The sequence below is a fragment of the Microtus oregoni genome, unplaced genomic scaffold (assembly GCF_018167655.1).
Source record: "Microtus oregoni isolate MIOR12 unplaced genomic scaffold, Mior012 000171F_ref0000002, whole genome shotgun sequence".
Lineage (NCBI taxonomy): Eukaryota > Metazoa > Chordata > Mammalia > Rodentia > Cricetidae > Microtus > Microtus oregoni.
The window spans coordinates 606,039-622,931 of NW_024544827.1; positions in this window are offsets into that span (position 1 = coordinate 606,039).

Here is a 16,893-nt window from a genome sequence, read left to right on the forward strand (position 1 = left end):
CTGCTTGTCTGTATCTTTTTTTATTTGGAAAAGTGAGACAGTTAATACTGAGTTGCCATTGGCAGGTGTGTCTTGATTCCTGCCATTCTGTTGGCTTTCTGGGGATTCTCTTAAACCTCTTTTGATTAACTGCCCTGGTTTTGTTTACTTAATCCTGTGGCAATTTCTTGTGGCTATCTTTCCCTTCAGATTGACATACTCCTTCTAGTATCCCCTGAAGAGCTGGCTTAGTGGTCATCAATTCCTTTTTAGTCTATTTTTATCGTGGACAGTTTTTATTTAGCTTTCAATTTCAGCACACAGCTTTCCTTCGTCTAATGGTCTGGTTTGGCAGGTGTGGACTTTCAGATCTGTCTTCCCAAGTCCTTCTGGCTTTCAAAGTTTCTGCTGAATAATCAATCAGGTGTCATTCTGATGAGACTGCCTTTATAGATTATTTAACCCTTCTCTCTTTAAACTTTCAAAACATTCTTTTGTCTGTTTTTTTACTATAATATGTCATGGAAAAGTTCTTTTCTGGTCTTATTTATTTACTCTTCTGTGGACTTCTTTTGCCTGTCTAGGCATCTCTTTCTCTAGCTTTAGGAAATTTTCTTCTATGATTTTTTTTTTTTTTTTTTGGTTTTTCAACAGGGTTTCTGGAAACTAGCTCTTACAGACTTATAAACCAGGCTGGCCTCGAACTCACAGAGATCCGCCTGTCTCTGCCTCCTGAGTGCTGGGATTACAGAGGAGCACCACCACTGCCTGGCTTCTATGACTTTATTAAAAATTTTATCTATACCTATGGTGCAGCTTTTTCTATGACCATAATTAGAAGATCTGGTCTCAGGGCTAGAAAAAATGGCTCAGCCATTAAATGCTAGGCTCACACACACAGAATAAAAAAAAAATCTGCTCTCTTCATGGTGTCCCAGAGCTTTCATATATTCTACTCAAAGTTTTTAAAAATTCATCATTGATTTTTATTGAAAGATTTAATTTCTCTAACTTAGTGATTTTTTCTTTTTGAAAAACATCTTATTTTATATGTTGGTTATTTTTTTTCTTTCTTCTTTCTTTTGTATTTTGCTCTTTTAAATTCTAGCCTTCTTTTTCTCCATCAGTGCTGGTTTTTGCAATGTTCTGGGGAGACTAAATTGGAGTAGAATTGAGGTGAATGCCCCCTCTTTGGGAATTACTCTGTCTCTTGTCTTCCTCTGAGGGTCTGGCATGGCCCTGTGTCAGTCTAGGCCTCCTTCCTGGGTCTCCGCTTTCACTGTGAGTTCTGGAACTCCCCTTGTTATCTGTGGGCCTTGCTGTGAGCCAGACCCAGTCCCTGTCATTCATGAGTCTGCAGTTTCTGCTGGGGCAACTGTAAGAAGTGGAACTCCGCACTTGCCTGTGAACCTAATCTACAATTCCAGCCTGTCTCCACTCTGGGTCTGCACTTGCCTGTGAACCTAATCTACAGTTCCAGCCTGTCTCCACTCTGGGTCTGGAGCTGCCTGTGAACCTAATCTCCAGTTCCAGCCTGTCTCCACTCTGGGTCTGCAGCTCCCTGTGAACCTAATCTCCAGTTCCAGCCTGTCTCCACTCTGGGTCTGCACTTGCCTGTGAACCTAATCTACAGTTCCTGCCTGTCTCCACTCTGGGTCTGCAGCTTCCGCTAAAGCAGCTGTGAGATGTTCAAAGCAATTTTGAATAAAAAGAGGGATCGCATTATCTGATTTCTAACTGCACCTTAGAGCCACAGTAATAAAAAGCAGCATGGTGTGGACACAAAGGAAAGTCATAGATCATGGAACAGAATAGAAGGCCCAAATACAATGTTTGCCAAATTACAGCAACACTATCGTTGACAAAGATACCAAAAAGATACCTTGTAGAAAGGACATCCCTTTTACCAATAGTGTTGGGAATTCTGGATGTCAACACGCAGAAGAAAAAAAAACTAGATGTTTGTCATTCATACTACACAAAACTCAACTCCAGAGCCGGGCGGTGGTGGCGCACGCCTTTAATCCCAGCACTCGGGGGGCAGAGGCAGGCGGATCTGTGTGAGTTCGAGACCAGCCTGGTCTACAGAGCTAGTTCCAGGACAGGCTCCAAAGCCACAGAGAAACCCTGTCTCGAAAAACCAAAAAAAAAAAAAAAAAAAAAAAAAAAGTCCAAATGGATCAAGGATCTCTCTATATGACCTGATACTGTGAAATTGCTAGGACAAAAATTAGGGGAAATATTTTGATTTATAGGTGCAATCAAGGACTTTCTGAACAGGACTCTCACTGTTCACAAAAACCAATAATTGGCAAGTGGTATCTCACGAAATTAAAAGGCTTCTCAAAGAAAATTGTCAATCAAGTGAAGAGGCAAGCCACAGAATAGGAGAAAATCTTTGCCATCTAAGTATCCAACATAAGTGTCTAAAATATACAAATTATGAGGTGGGAGAATCTAAAAATCAAGAAAAGAAACAATCCAATTAAAAATGGGCTATGGGACTGAACACAAAGTTCTCGAAACAAGAAATACAAATGGGTAATAATCATAGGTTAGCAGGGAAAGAATGTTTTAATCACCTTAAGGTTCCATCTCACTGCAGTCAGACTAGAGATAACCTGGGATACAAATGACAATGAAAACTAGCCTGGATGTGAGGAGAAAGGCACCTTTATACCTTTATACTGTTAATAAGAGCATAAACTAGTGCCATTTTGGGAATAAGTCTAAAGGGTCCTCAAAAAGCTAGAAACCGATCTACCAAGTAATGGAGCTATACCACTTCCGAGCATATACCAAAGCACATTATGTCCTACTTCAGAGACACTTGCACATCCATGTTCACTATTACTCTATTCACATTAGCTCAGAAATGAAAACAACCTAGACACCCATCAGCAGATGAATGGATAGAAAAAAATGTGGTACATATATACAGAATGGAATGCTGCCTAGCTGTAAAGAATCAGGAAATTTGCAGGCAAAATGGATGGGACTAAAAAAGATTATACTCAGAGAGGTCACCCAAATTAATAAAGACAAATGCTACATGGTCTCTCACATATGTGGATCATAACATTTACTCTTTTGCTTTAACTTGGAATGGATGCAGAAGTCAGGTAATTAGAAATGGGATACTGAAGATGCGTGCATTAAAGGAGGAAATATGGCAAAATGAAAATAAAGAGGGAGAATATTGGATGCAGAAAAATTCAAACGTGGAAGGAGTGGTGGTGAGCAAACAAGGGATGGGGGAAGTTTAATCAAAATGAAAAGTGGGTGGATTAAACTACGTGGAAATCTACCATTTTACAACCCAAGGAAAAAACAATCAGAGGCGATACTAAAAGGAAAGACAGAAAAGAATAAGGAGGAATACTCTGGGTTAAAGGTATAAAGTAGGGATCAGGTGGTAGTGGTGGCGCACGCCTTTAATCTCAGCACTCAGGAAGCAGAGGCAGGCAGATCTAGGAGTTCAATACCATGTGGTCAATAAAACAAGTTCCAGGAGAATCAGAGTTACACAGAGAAACCCCGTCTTGAGAAAAAAAAAAGAAAAGAAAAAGAAAGGGATAAGTGCGGATGGGAATAGAGAGATAGGAAAGAATATGGCAAAGGAGGTTAACCAGAACTAATAATATATGAATAAGACTTACAGAAATCCACTACTTTTTGAGTGCCCTGGCTAGACTTCTATTGCTGTGAAAAAACACCCTAGCCAAAAACAACTTGGGGAGAAGAGTTTATTGCATCTTACAGGTTAGAGTATATCATTGAAGAAAGCCAAGACACGACCTCAAAGCAGAAACTGAACCAAAGACCATGGAGTAATGCCACTTACTGATTTGTTTTCCATGGCTTCCTCACCTTGATTTATTATACACCCCAGAACTACCTGACCAGGGCTGGGACAGGCCACAGAGGTTGGGTCGTCCAATAACAATCATTAATCAAGAAAATAACCACAGTCATGTCCACTGGCCAATAGGTGAAGTCAATTCTTTCATTGAGGTTCCTGTCTTAGTTAGGGTTTCTATTGCTGTGAAGAGATGTCATGACTACAGCAACTCTTCTAAAGGAAAACATTTAATCGGGTGCCTTACTGTTTCAGAGGTTCAGTCCATTGTCATCATGATGGGACACGGTAGCATGCAGACATACATGGTGCTGGAGTTCAGAGTCCTACATCTTGACTGGCAGGCAACAGGAAGTAAACGGTCTCACTGGGCATGGCTTAAGCTATATGAGACCTCAAAGCCCATCTGCATAGTAACACACTAGCTCCAACAAGACCACACCTATTCCAACAAGGCCACACTTCCTAGTAGTGCCACTCCATTTGAGGGCCATTTTCCATCAAACCACCACAGATCCCTTTTCTCAGATAACTAATATATGACAAATTTCCAAAAACAAGCAAAATGTGCCTCCTTATCAACTTGGTATACAGATACAGCATGATTAAACCATAAGTTTTTCTTTCTTTTCCTTTCCCTCAAATCTCAGGTTAATACCACAGTATAAAATGGAGTATATGATAGTTTGAAAGACAAAAGTCCCCCATGGTCTCAGGCATTTGAAACTTTATCTTCAGTAGATGGTTCTGATTGAGAAAGTTGAAGAGGTGTGGCCTTTGCTTTGGAGCAGGAGAGATAGTGATGCGCACCTTTAATCCCAGCACTCCAGAGGAAGAGGCAGGTAGATCTCTGTGATTTTGAAGGCAGCTATCTACAGAGCAAGTTCCAGAACCACCGAGGTTACACAGAGAAATCCTGTTTCAAAAAACAAAACAAAAAAATGAGGTGTGGCCTTGCTGGATAAAGTTTGTCACTAGGTACGGTCTTTGAAAGTTTAAAGATTCATGCTATTCTCTAGTTTCCTATCTCAGCTTCATGGTTATAGTTCAAGACCTGAGTTCTTAGCTTTCTACCCCAGCCTCCATGCCTATCATTTCCCTGCCATGATGAACTCTTATCCTCCAGGAACTGAAAACTCAAATAAACTCTTCTATAAACTGTCTTGATCATAGTGTTTCATCACAGCAACAAAAATAAATAAATAAATAAATAATACAGAGTAATTTTAGAAGTCCCACTGACTTCGAATTTTTCAACTTTGTAAATGTCCAAGTTTTCTTTAAAATATCCAAAGTCTCCTAATTCTGTGTTCCTGCTTGATCTGAAAGGGAAGAACCAGGACATAAAAACAACCAAATCAGTGTGATTTTTCAACTAGACAATAGTACAAATGATACTTCAAATTTAGAATTTTCAATAAATTACATGTAATATTCAGCATTTTATCATACATAGGATTTGTATTAAATAATCTTGTTTGACTATAGGCTACGGTAAATATTCTCAATGTTTTTAAGATGGGCTAGGGTAAGCTATGATGTTCAGCAGGTTAGTTGTTTCAAATATATTTTCAATTTATAATACCTTCAACTCATGACAGATTTTTCACGGTGTAACCCTATGGCTAAAAGTATCTGTACTGAAGGAGAAAAAGAAAGATGGAAGATGACGTTAGAAGGCATTGATAATTCGTATGAAACTACAGTAACCAAGGCAGAGCTGGATGATTAAAAAGAGAACCCTGACTGCTCTTTGGACTGGAGGGGGAGGGGCAAGGGGAAAGGGGGAGGGAAATTGGAGGAAGGGAGGAGGTGGAAAATTTTTTTTGTTTGTTTTTTTCGAGACAGGGTTTCTCTGTAGCTTTGGAGTCTGTCCTGGAACTAGCTCTTGTAGACCAGGCTGGCCTCGAACTCACAGAGAACTGCCTGTCTCTGCCTCCCAAATGCTGGGATTAAAGGCGTGCGCCACCACCGCCTAGCATGTCTTAAATCTCAACAGTGACCTACTCTCTAGGCCATAGAATCCGGAGGCATGTCCCATGCCCCACCCCCCTGAGCCCAGAAGAACTGGGAACAGTCTCTCCACACCACAACTCCATACCCCCACAGCATCTGCAACCACCAGAGACTTGGCCCCGCCCCCACCTGAAGAAGTGAATATCTGGGGGTTCTAAATTCTAGGCCAGTGTCTCTGAAGGCACATCCCGTGCCTCACCCCCACCCAACTGGAGCCCAGGAAAGCTGGGAGCAGCCTCCCCATGGCCCCAACCATGCCCTTTCTCCTGTAATAAACAGAACCTTCATCCAGTAACTGATGGAAGCAGAGGCAGAGATCCACAGCTAAGCACTGCCCGAGTTCCTGGAGTCCAGTCATAGAGAGGAACGACATTATGAGCAAAGGGGCCAAGACCATGATAGGGATACCCACAGAAACAGCTGACTCAAGCTAGTGGGAGCTCACTGACCCTGGACTGACAGCTGGGGAACCAGCATAAGACTGACCTAGGCCCTCTAAATGTGGGTGACAGTTGTGCGGCCACGGCAGTGGAGCCAGTATTCATCCCTAGTACATGAACTGGCTCTTTGGAGCCCATTCCCTACGAAGGGATACCTTGCTCAGCCTACATTGGGGGTGGGGGCTTGGTCCTGCCTCAAGTGATGTGACAGACTTTGCTGACTCCCCACGGGAGGCCTCACCTTCTCTGTGGAGTGGATGGCAGGTGGAATGGGGAGAAGGTGGGGAGAGTGAGAGGGAGAGAGAGGGAACTGGAATTGGTATGCAAAATAAGATTGTTTTATAAATAAATAAATACTCAACAATGAGGGCCGATGGAATGGCTTAGCATTTAAACAATTTGCTACCAAGCCTAAAGCCCTGAGTTTGAGCCCTACATGGTAGAAGGAGAGAACCGATTCCCCCGAGTTGTTATCTGGCTTCCACACACATGCCCCGATAAGTCCTCTCTGCAACACATGAATAAATAAGTACATGGAATTCGTTTTTAAACTCAACAATAAGAAAATAATCTGCTTTTAATATGAGCAAAACTCTTGAATACCTCACTGAAAAGGTAGATAGACGAGGAGAAAAAGTTCAATATTGAAGCCTGAGGTTTATGTGGACATCTGTGGTCTGGGAGGCCAGTGGTGGTCATGTCCATGTCCAAGGCACATGCTAGGTTGGTGTCTGTGCTCTGTGTTGCCCACATGCCACGTTGTTGTCCCTAGCCTGTGCTGCTGCCAAGGGCTATGAAGGTGGCCACGCCTGTGCTGAAGCAGAAGGCCTTGTTGATATCCGTGGTCTGTACTGCCACCAGAGACCAGTCTGTGGCATGTGCTAACACACCAGAGGCCATGTGGATGTCCATGATTCCTGCTCCCACAGACTGTGAAGGGCAAAGAAGCTTCTTTTGCAGTGTGATCAATGATGGCAGAATCAAAGTTGAAAAGGAGACATAGAAAGCTTCTGTGACAATCTCTCCCCCAATCCCCCTCCCCCTCCCCATGCCACCCCCAAAAGAAGCAGCCACAACAGGAAGTGGTTGTGATAAGGATGCAAAAGTGTAGCTTTCCACAACTGAGGACTTCTGGTGTGTGTGTGGGGGGGGGTGGACAGGGACACAACGCGACTCAGTTTTCTTTAAGGGGCTGGTCACTGGGAGTCTAACCATGCTCCAGTGAGTATATAGACAACACAAATTGGACTTTTTCTTCTTTTTGTAGGGGAGGTTACAAGGGTGGGGGGACATAGATCTGGGAGGACTGGGAAGTGAGTGTGATGGGGTGAATTATGTGAAATTCCCAAATAATCAATAATAATATTATGTTAGAAAAACGTTGAACATCAGGTATTAGGGCATTACAATGACCAGAATTCAGAGCACTGACAACACTACACTAAATACTGGCAAGGATGTAGGACAACTGTAACTCCCATGTGTTGCTAGAGGAAAGAAAAACAGTAGAGACACTTTTTGAAGATTCTCTGGCATCTTCCCACAAACCAAATACGCTATTGTCATATAATCCATTAGTTGTGCTTCCTGATATTTACTCAAATGCACTGAAAACATGTCTACACAAAAATTTGCACATGGGCTGGGCAGTGGTGGCACATGCCTATAATCCCAGCACTCTGGAGGCGGAGGCAGGCAGATCTCTGTGAGTTCAAGGCCAACCTGGTCTACAAGAACTAGTTCTAGGACAGGCTCCAAAGCTACAGAGAAACATTGTCTCAAGAAAACTAAAAGACAAAAAATGTTGCACGTGGATACATCTTTACCTGTAATTGTCAAGATGTCCTTTAGCAGGCAGATGGATAAATAAACTACAGTATATTTAAACAATAGAATATTAGTCACTGCTAGAAATTAATGAGGTATAAAGCTATGAGAGACATAGTGGAACTTTATATATGTATTTCGGAGTGAAAGAAGATGATCTGAAAATGCTATATACTATCTAAGTCTGACTATATGGCATTTTGGTAAAGATCAAACAGAATTAGCTAAAAAGAACTGGATTTGCTAAGGAACAGAGATAGATAAGTATGAATAGGCAAAGATTAGACCAATAGGGCAATGAAAATATCCTATATAGTCCTGTATCGGTGCATACAGTCATATATTTGACAACACCCACAAAACATAGTATCAAGAATAAACCCTAAAACTAGAGTTTGCACCACTACGATGACAAATGGCCATGGCTGATGAAGTTGTGAATGTGGTTTTATTTTACTTTGATCAACTTGCTCACCCATTCCAGCACCTTCTGGACCTTACAGCAGGCATGTTCTACTTCAGAACTTATCTTTCCTGTTACAGTCTTGCAACTTTTCCTTGTCATGCTGTCTTCCTAATTTATGGCCACAGTATCTAACCTGTGTTTTCCAAGTCCCAATCCCTAGGCAAGCATGAAAAATGTCTTAAGACTAAAGGATTATTAAGCAGCTTTGTGCTGGATTTTTCTTTTTGTTTTAACCTTGGGCCAGTTACCAGGTCTCAATGAATTTTCAGTCATACCCCTTTCCTCTACTAACATGTAAAACAGAACTGAAAACCATTCGATCCCTTTGATTTTGGTGAGTCTGATGGAAATGTCCAGGAGCAAATGCCTGGGTTCTGCCTGGGAGTACATATGTGCTCTTGAACTGGACTTCTGCTTCTGTTCCTCCAGCAACCAGTTAAGACTTGAAGTTCTTCTTTTTCTATTTTAGTGTCAATCATTTTTATTCTGTCTAGCTATCATTAAGACCCCTCTGCTATGGTTACAACACTGGTTTTACAATATCTCCTTATTGGGGTTGATCTTTGCTTTCCTTTGCCCTCTCTCTTTTGCAAAACCCTTCCCATATACATGTCTGAGAGCTTCACATTCGGCAGTGGCCCCTACTTGCCTCCTCATACACAACTCCTCCCTCCCAGAGTGAAGTTGTCCTCGAATGTCTAAGAAGCCTATTTCTTCACTACGTTAACTTTTGGCTTTCACCTAGCTTTGGATCTCCACAGTTTCTTTTATTCTCATTAACCAAAACTGGAGATCTGACCCTTCAATTAAGGTTACTATATGGTGTGGGAGGTCCTTCTGTCTATGTGTTGCTTTTATTGGTTAATGAATAAAGAACTGCTTTGAGCCTATGGTAAGGGCAGAACAGAACTAGGTGGGAAAAGCTGGGCTGTATGCTGGGAGAGAGAATGCAGAGTCAGAGAGATGCCGTGGAGCCACCAGAGATAGGTGTGCTGAAACTTTGCTGGTAGGCCACGGCCTCATGGTGATACACAGATTAATAGAAATGGGTTAAATTAATATGTAAGAGTTAGTCAATAAGAAGCTAGAGCTAATGGGCTAAGCAGTGATTTAATTAATACAGTTTCTATGTGATTATTTTGGAGCTAAGCTAGCCAGGTAGTCAGAAACCAATAAGCAGCCTCCCACTACAACTACAGAACTCTAGTCCTCAACCATTCCAATGGGTACTTGTCCTAATTCTTCACATTCTCACAAGATACTCTGATCTTATTATAAAGCATACTTTGGTCTTTCTTTGACCAATTAGAACCATTAATGATTCTTATTCTCTAAAATACCTTCTTTGGAAGTGCAAATATTCATCAGAGTGATGAAGGTGGTCAGAAGATGAAGTACATCTAGCATCACTAAGGCTTCAACAAGATCAAGGAGAAAGATGGGAATGCATAAGTAGATTGCAGTACAAAGCTTGAATGGAGAGTCAATAGGCAGAGAAGTCCACACTGTTCTCAGTCTTCATACCAATTACCAAGCATTCCATTCATGGGTGGAGCCAAGGAGACATGGTAGGGCCATACTTTGTAGTCATCCACAGACATTCTGTGGATGATAGCAATATCTGTTGGTGCACTGAACCCTCTCAGCATCACTGTAGAGAGATTTCTATTGTCTGGCCCACTTTTCATATTGAAAACTGAAGCTGAAAGAAGTGGAGTGCCTTGTGGAGGCCCATAGTGAATATGCTTGGGCTTTCCCAGTTACATGGATTATCTCCTAGTGTGTGCCTTACGTAAGTTTCTGATCTAATCTCACCCTCAGTCCAGCAGAAATGGACTTAAATTCTGAACTCTGGTGTGTCCTTCTCAGGACTAGGAGGAACCCTAAGATTGACAACAGGATCCAACCTCTATAAGACAAAGAAATCATTTTGCCCTTCAAATCACGTGGCAAAGGCTCAAGCCTGGCCCCCGGCTGGGCCAGAGAGGTGGAGAAAGTGGTTAGAGAGGAATGTGCTAGGATGGAGAGATGCTCCCAACTGCTCTAAGCAGCGTTAAGGGACCAATCTAGGTTTAGAAAAAAATTGTCAAGCCAGGCGGTGGTGGCACACGCCTTTAATCCCAGCACTCGGGGGGCAGAGGCCAGAGGATCTCTGTGAATTGAAGGTCAGTCAGGTCTACAGAGCGAGTTCCAGGACAGGCTCCAAAGCTACAGAGAAACTTTGTCTCAGAAAAAAAAAAGAGGAGAAAAGAAAGAAGAAAAAAGAAAGAAAGAAAGAAAGAAAGAAAGAAAGAAAGAAAGAAAGAAAGAAAGAAAGAAAGAAAGAAAGAAAGAAAGAAAGAAAGAGTCAAGTGATGAGTTCTCTGAAGCATTAGAAGGTTTAATCAGATTCCCATGCCCATCAATAATTTCACATTCGATGTCTCCTTCAGACATTAAAGTTAATCTGGACAACGAGAGGAATCATCGGAGGGTTGAAGCTCCATGCCACCTATGCTTCTGTAAATTTCACTCCCTGTAGTAAAGCTGCCTCTTTGGTTAATATTCCAGTTAAGAAAGAAATCAAAAGTTGCTTTTAAATAAACTAGATTCCTTGTCTGTTCCTTTCCCAACACACACACACATAAATTTATACATGCACTCACATGTACACAAAACAAAACTGGACAATCCTAAAGTGGAACTGCAAGCACTGGGCAGTATTATTACCAGCCCTGCCCCCATGCCCTGCAAATGGGTCACTGGGTCACCATGGTTTCCAATCCACAATCCAAAAGTCCTTTCACAATCCAAAGGTCCTTTACTGATTCAGTATATAAATATTTCCCCAAACTGCCGAGTAGAGGGTGTTCCGTTCTAGTGGACACAAACACATCAGCCCATGTTCTCTCAGAGTGCTCAGATCCCAAAAGAGTCAGAGAAGCCTTCAAACAGTGACAATTATTTAGGAACAGGCATCTCTGATGGGACTCAAACAAAAGGAAGATAACTTTCGGAGAGGAGAATTACTCCATGAGACTTTAGCGAGGAATTAGTTATTGCAGCTAAGCCTTGTGAGACAGAGAAAAATTGAACTCTTTTCCTTTCTATAAGTTGAAGATTGTGAAGACAGTTCTGGCACAGAAAGAACATAGGCAAGAAGAGTACCTTTTAGTGGAAACAATGAGAAGATGTTGACAGACCTGTTTTCCAATCATAGTTCTATCCTTCAGTCCCTTAAAAATATTGCCCTCTCAAGCCCTCTGTCTCCTCATGTGTAACATTGGATTCATTGGGTTACGTTATTTTCTCCCCTCTCTTCCCTTTCCTCTTTCCCATTTCCTTCCTAACCCCTTCTCCTTTCTATTTATTTAATTATTTTGACAGGGCCTCTTTCTGTAGCCCTCACTGGCCTGAACTCACTGTGGAGACCGGTTCTAACCGCGTGGCAATCTTCCACCTCAGCTTTCCAAGTGCTAGGATGACGGTCATGAGCCACCATGTACTGTTACCGGACTTGCAAAGGTCCTCCATGCCTCTTTGTGCTGACGTATTATTTCAAATACCACGTAGACTAGTTTGCCTCAGGATAGAATAAGTAAATAAGTAAATAACTAAATAAGTAAATAACTAAATAAGTAAATAAAGTAAATAAGTAAATAACTCAGAGCCTCAGTCTTTTCATCTCTAAAATGGGAACAGTAAACCATTTGTGGAGTTCTTGTGAAGATGAAGTGAGAGCAACGTGGGAAGTACCTAGAGGTACATTACCTAGAGGGAGCGAATGGCCTTGATCCTTCTCCCTTGCACAGGACTTTTCATTAGCCTTTTACTGGCCAATTACTTTTTATTTCTTCTCAGAAACAACTTTAAAATATACATAGAATCCATCTCCACTGCCACTCACAAATTTGCAATAAATATTTAATTGATCTTCCTAACTCCATCTTGCCTGCTTATAGTGTTTGGTAATTTGTTTGTTTCCTTGTTCATTAGTTTTGAGGGAGGCTTTCATGCAGTCCAGGTTGCCCTCCAACTTACTATGTCACTGAAGATGGCACTGAAAACCAGATTCTCCTCCCTCTACCTGCCAAATGCTGGGGTTGCTGATAGATGTGTTCTTCCATGCCAAATTTATACTTTATTTTAAATTCAATGTCCAAAGCAATTCATGGTATTCATCGACTCCAAATCCCACAATATCTGTATCTCATTTAGAGAAAAACCTAATCGTAATCCTAATTACAAAGTTTTGCTCCTCCTTCAGCATTTGGACCTCATGTAGTCTTTAATCGCAAAGCCTTTCTCCGATAGAAAACAAACATTCTCTTTCTTTTTTTCTTTTTTTTTTGGGGGGGGGGGGGTTCGAGACAGGGTTTCTCTGCAGCTTTGGACCCTGTCCTGGAACTAGCTGTATAGACCATGCTGGCCTCGAACTCACAGAGATCCTATCCACCTGCCTCTGTCTCCCGAGTGCTGGGATTAAAGGCATGAGCCACCATGGCTGGCACAAACATTCTCTTTCCACTTGGTCCCTTGGTATAGATCTTTCCTCATGGCATATTCTATCAACTCTTGTGATTTATGCACATAGTATTTCTAAGAGAAATTCTTGGAGACCACTACATTTAAAATTGCAGCATCTCTCTTCAACAGTCCACATCACCTATTGCTTTCTTTTCCTTCATAAAAGTTATTGCTGTTTGACATACCACAAAATGTAATTATCTAATAACATCCCATTAGAATAAAAGCTTAAGGGCCAGTGAGCTGGTTCAGTTGCTGACAAGCTTTCCAACCAAACTTCAATCTCCAGGATTCACAAGGCAGAAGAAGATCAACTCCTCCTACAAGTTGTCGTCCGACCTTGGCATTCCAACACACACACAAAGAAAACAAATAAACAAACAGTAAACAAACAAATAAATGTTTAAAAATAGGATCCAAGCTTAATAAGGTCAGAGGCTTTATTCATAAACAGCTCAGCACCCAGCACTTAATAAAATACTTGTTCTTCTCTATCTTACTACAATGAGTGGAAGTTTTCACTGCTTTCATGAGATCCTGGGACCAGTAGGGAAGGATGCAGGAGAAGAAGGGAACAATGACCAAAAACGTCTGTTTCTAGTGAGAAACTGCCTTATGTGATTATATGACACCATTTTAGAGACAATGTAGGCTTCTGTGCTTTGAGGCAACCCAGGAGGAGAGGATGCTGGGCATTCTCAGGAAAACCCTAGATTCTAGCTTTCTAGGATCTTAAAAACCTTGAGTTTGGAGGAAGGGACACTTGACTTTCACTATAAACAGGATCCGTTGGTGCCAAAGACTGAAACAAGAGGGTGCACCTGAAAACAAGTTTATGTGGGGCCTTGTATCTTCATGTGCTTCCTATTCAATAATATGAGTTGTTTGTTCCATCATATTGCTTTACTCTGAAAAGGCATAAAAGTTTGAGTACTTTCACTGTGTTAAAGGCTCCCATTCAACAAGTTAGTGTGAACAGGTTTACACCAACCTGCATCAAACCAATAGGCAGCTTGGTACTGTCTGAATTAGCAACTCACAGACTAGTTAGTGCTAAGCCCTGATACTGGTACAGCTTGGTACTGTCTGAATTAGCAACTCACAGACTAGTTAGTGCTAAGCCCTGATACTGGTACAGCTGGAGCTGGAATTCCCAGAGTCAAGGTGGTGGAACCATCAGTCTAGCCAGAAGTCTTTGGAAATTTAGATTAAGGAGGCCACCCATGTACCCCAATCAACAGCTGGCATGACACGGTAAAGTGAACAAAACCCAAAACCTGTGTGTCTTGTGCTCTGCCCTGGCTGCTTCAGCATGACCAGCACACTCATGTCTAAATGTTATCATATTAAGGGCACTTCTGAACTTTCTTTGTGGGGTAAAGCTTAGGTTGAACATTACAAGAAGGCCACAGAGGCTGCTTTATTTAAGAAACTTAAAGCCTAGAACAACACCAAAAAAATTGACACCACACCCAAGAGTAATTGGTCAGCATAAACTGGACTCATTTTTGGCTTGGTTTGGTTTTTTAAAGGAAGAGGACTGGAGAGATGGTGAGTAGTTAAGAGCATATACTGCTCTTCCAGAGGACCAGCGTTAGACTCCTAGAACCCACATCCAGTGACTTACAACCTCCTGAAGGGTCTAGTCAGCTCTGGCCTCTGCAGGCACCTGCCCTCACAAGCATGCACAAGAATGCACATGAACACACACACTTAAAAATAATAATAATAAATCTTCAAATAGAGAGAGAACACAAAGTTGGGTGGGTAGGAAGGAGGTGGGGTGAATCTGGGAGAAGTTGAGGGATGAATATGATCCAAGTGTACTGTATGAAATTCTCCAAAAATTAATAAAATACTTAAAAAAAACTATGCCTTAAAAAAAAACAAAAACAAATGAGAGCTGGCAAGAACAAAATGAGAAAGTGTCATTGTATCCAGTTCAAGGGATCTTGCAACCTCTATAATTACAGTGGTGACAGCAAGACCTTCAGAAACAACCTTGGAATTGCTTTGCTTAATGTAAGCAAACTGCTCTTGATGGGCATGGGAGAGATTTCTGCATTTGGACTAACAGTGTTTCCCGAAAGTTAGATGAATCGTATGCCACTAGGTTTAAAACTGTTTCCCTCAAGTAACCATAGCCTTCACATGTACAAGTTAATCAATACAGACATCGGCAGAATCTTGAAAAGCCCAGAGAGCAACGGCACAGGAAGATTCATCAGACTCCTGAACAAGAACCAACTAAGAACCTGAGAATCGTGTTGAAGCTAAACCCACAAACAAGGACCTCCACATTCCAACACATGTGCAACACACATAACAGAACACCATCTTCACCAAGCCAAAAAAGGCAAAGAAGGGGTAAAGAAGAAGTAGGGACAAAAGAAAGCAAGAGAGAGAGAGAGAGAAAGAGAGAGAGAGAAGAAAGAAAGTAGGTGCAGCAGCAAAAACCAAATCAGATGAGGGCTGAGAGAAGATGTTGAGAAGAAGGGGATACAAAGGGGTGCAAAAAATGGGATACAAAGAAGGGGTGCAGAGAAAGACAGTACAAAGATGAGTGCAGAGAAGTGGTACAGAGATGGTGGTACATAGAGGGATATATGAAGGGGTGCGCAGAGGAGTCTACAAAGAAGGGGTACAGAGAACACTGCTTAGAGCAGGGGCCACAGACCAAGAAAGTCAGCAAGGAAAGAAAGCTGTTGGTGTTTTAAGAATGAAGAAGCCTTTGCAGGGAAAGCTGCAACTTCCACAAAACCATTAAATGAAAAGAAACCAGCTAAAAAGGGGGTGAGGGAACCAATCTCACAAACTATTAAAATCTGTTTTGTGTCTAAAGAGTCAAATAATTGGGGACAGCTTATTTGAATTAAAAACCTGATCAAGAATGCCATCAAAAATGTATCTGATGAATAAATGGATACAGCAGGCAAGCTGGTTACACGCTTCATCTTAGTGAACTCTGTCTTGTAATGTAGATACAGTTGGGGCTTCTATTTTTAAATGGATGAAAGGGTCTGGGGATATAAGTGATAGAATGATAACCTAGCTCATCCTTTTGGAAGGAAATTGCAAGTCTGCTGCAGCTGCCATGGATTTGAGACGGCAAGAATTCCTTTCCTTTGGGGCACTGACTTGGATGCAGAAAAAGACACTCAAACTAGTACATTAATATGACATTCAGATAACGCACTATCCACTTGTCCCCCCCCCCATAATCTATATGTTTCATTATTCTTTAGTGTGTGCGAGTTTGTTAAGCATCCAACCAAATCAGTCTTCCATTCAATTATAATCTAACTTTAGGAAGCCAGAGTAGAAACGTTCGTTAGTGCTGTATCCCCAGTTCCTACAACACTTCCTGACACACAGTGGATACTGAATATATATATATTTGTGAAACAAATATCCGCCCATGGAAACAAAGCCCCCTCCTTGAGGAGTGTGTGGGTGTGAAAGAAGGGAAAATCCTTTACAGTGGCATGATGGGCCCGTGCCAAGTGGAAAACCCATACCAGAGGAGACCAGGAGAGCAGGCTGGGAAGGGGAAGATCAGCGAAAGGCAGGCCTCAGACTCCTTTTAAAGGAGCTGGTCAGAAATCTCTTGAGTTAACAACTGCCTCCAAAAGTGCAAAACTGGTGCTAAGGAAGCAGAAGAATCCCAGAAAACGGCACAGAAAGACCGGGAGACAGCGGAGAAGGTCTTGCCTGAAGAAGTGAACAAGATCCTGTGGAAGCGAAATGACCCTTCATTTGAATGCAAATGCTATGTAAAGCCTGAAGCCCCTTGACGTCAG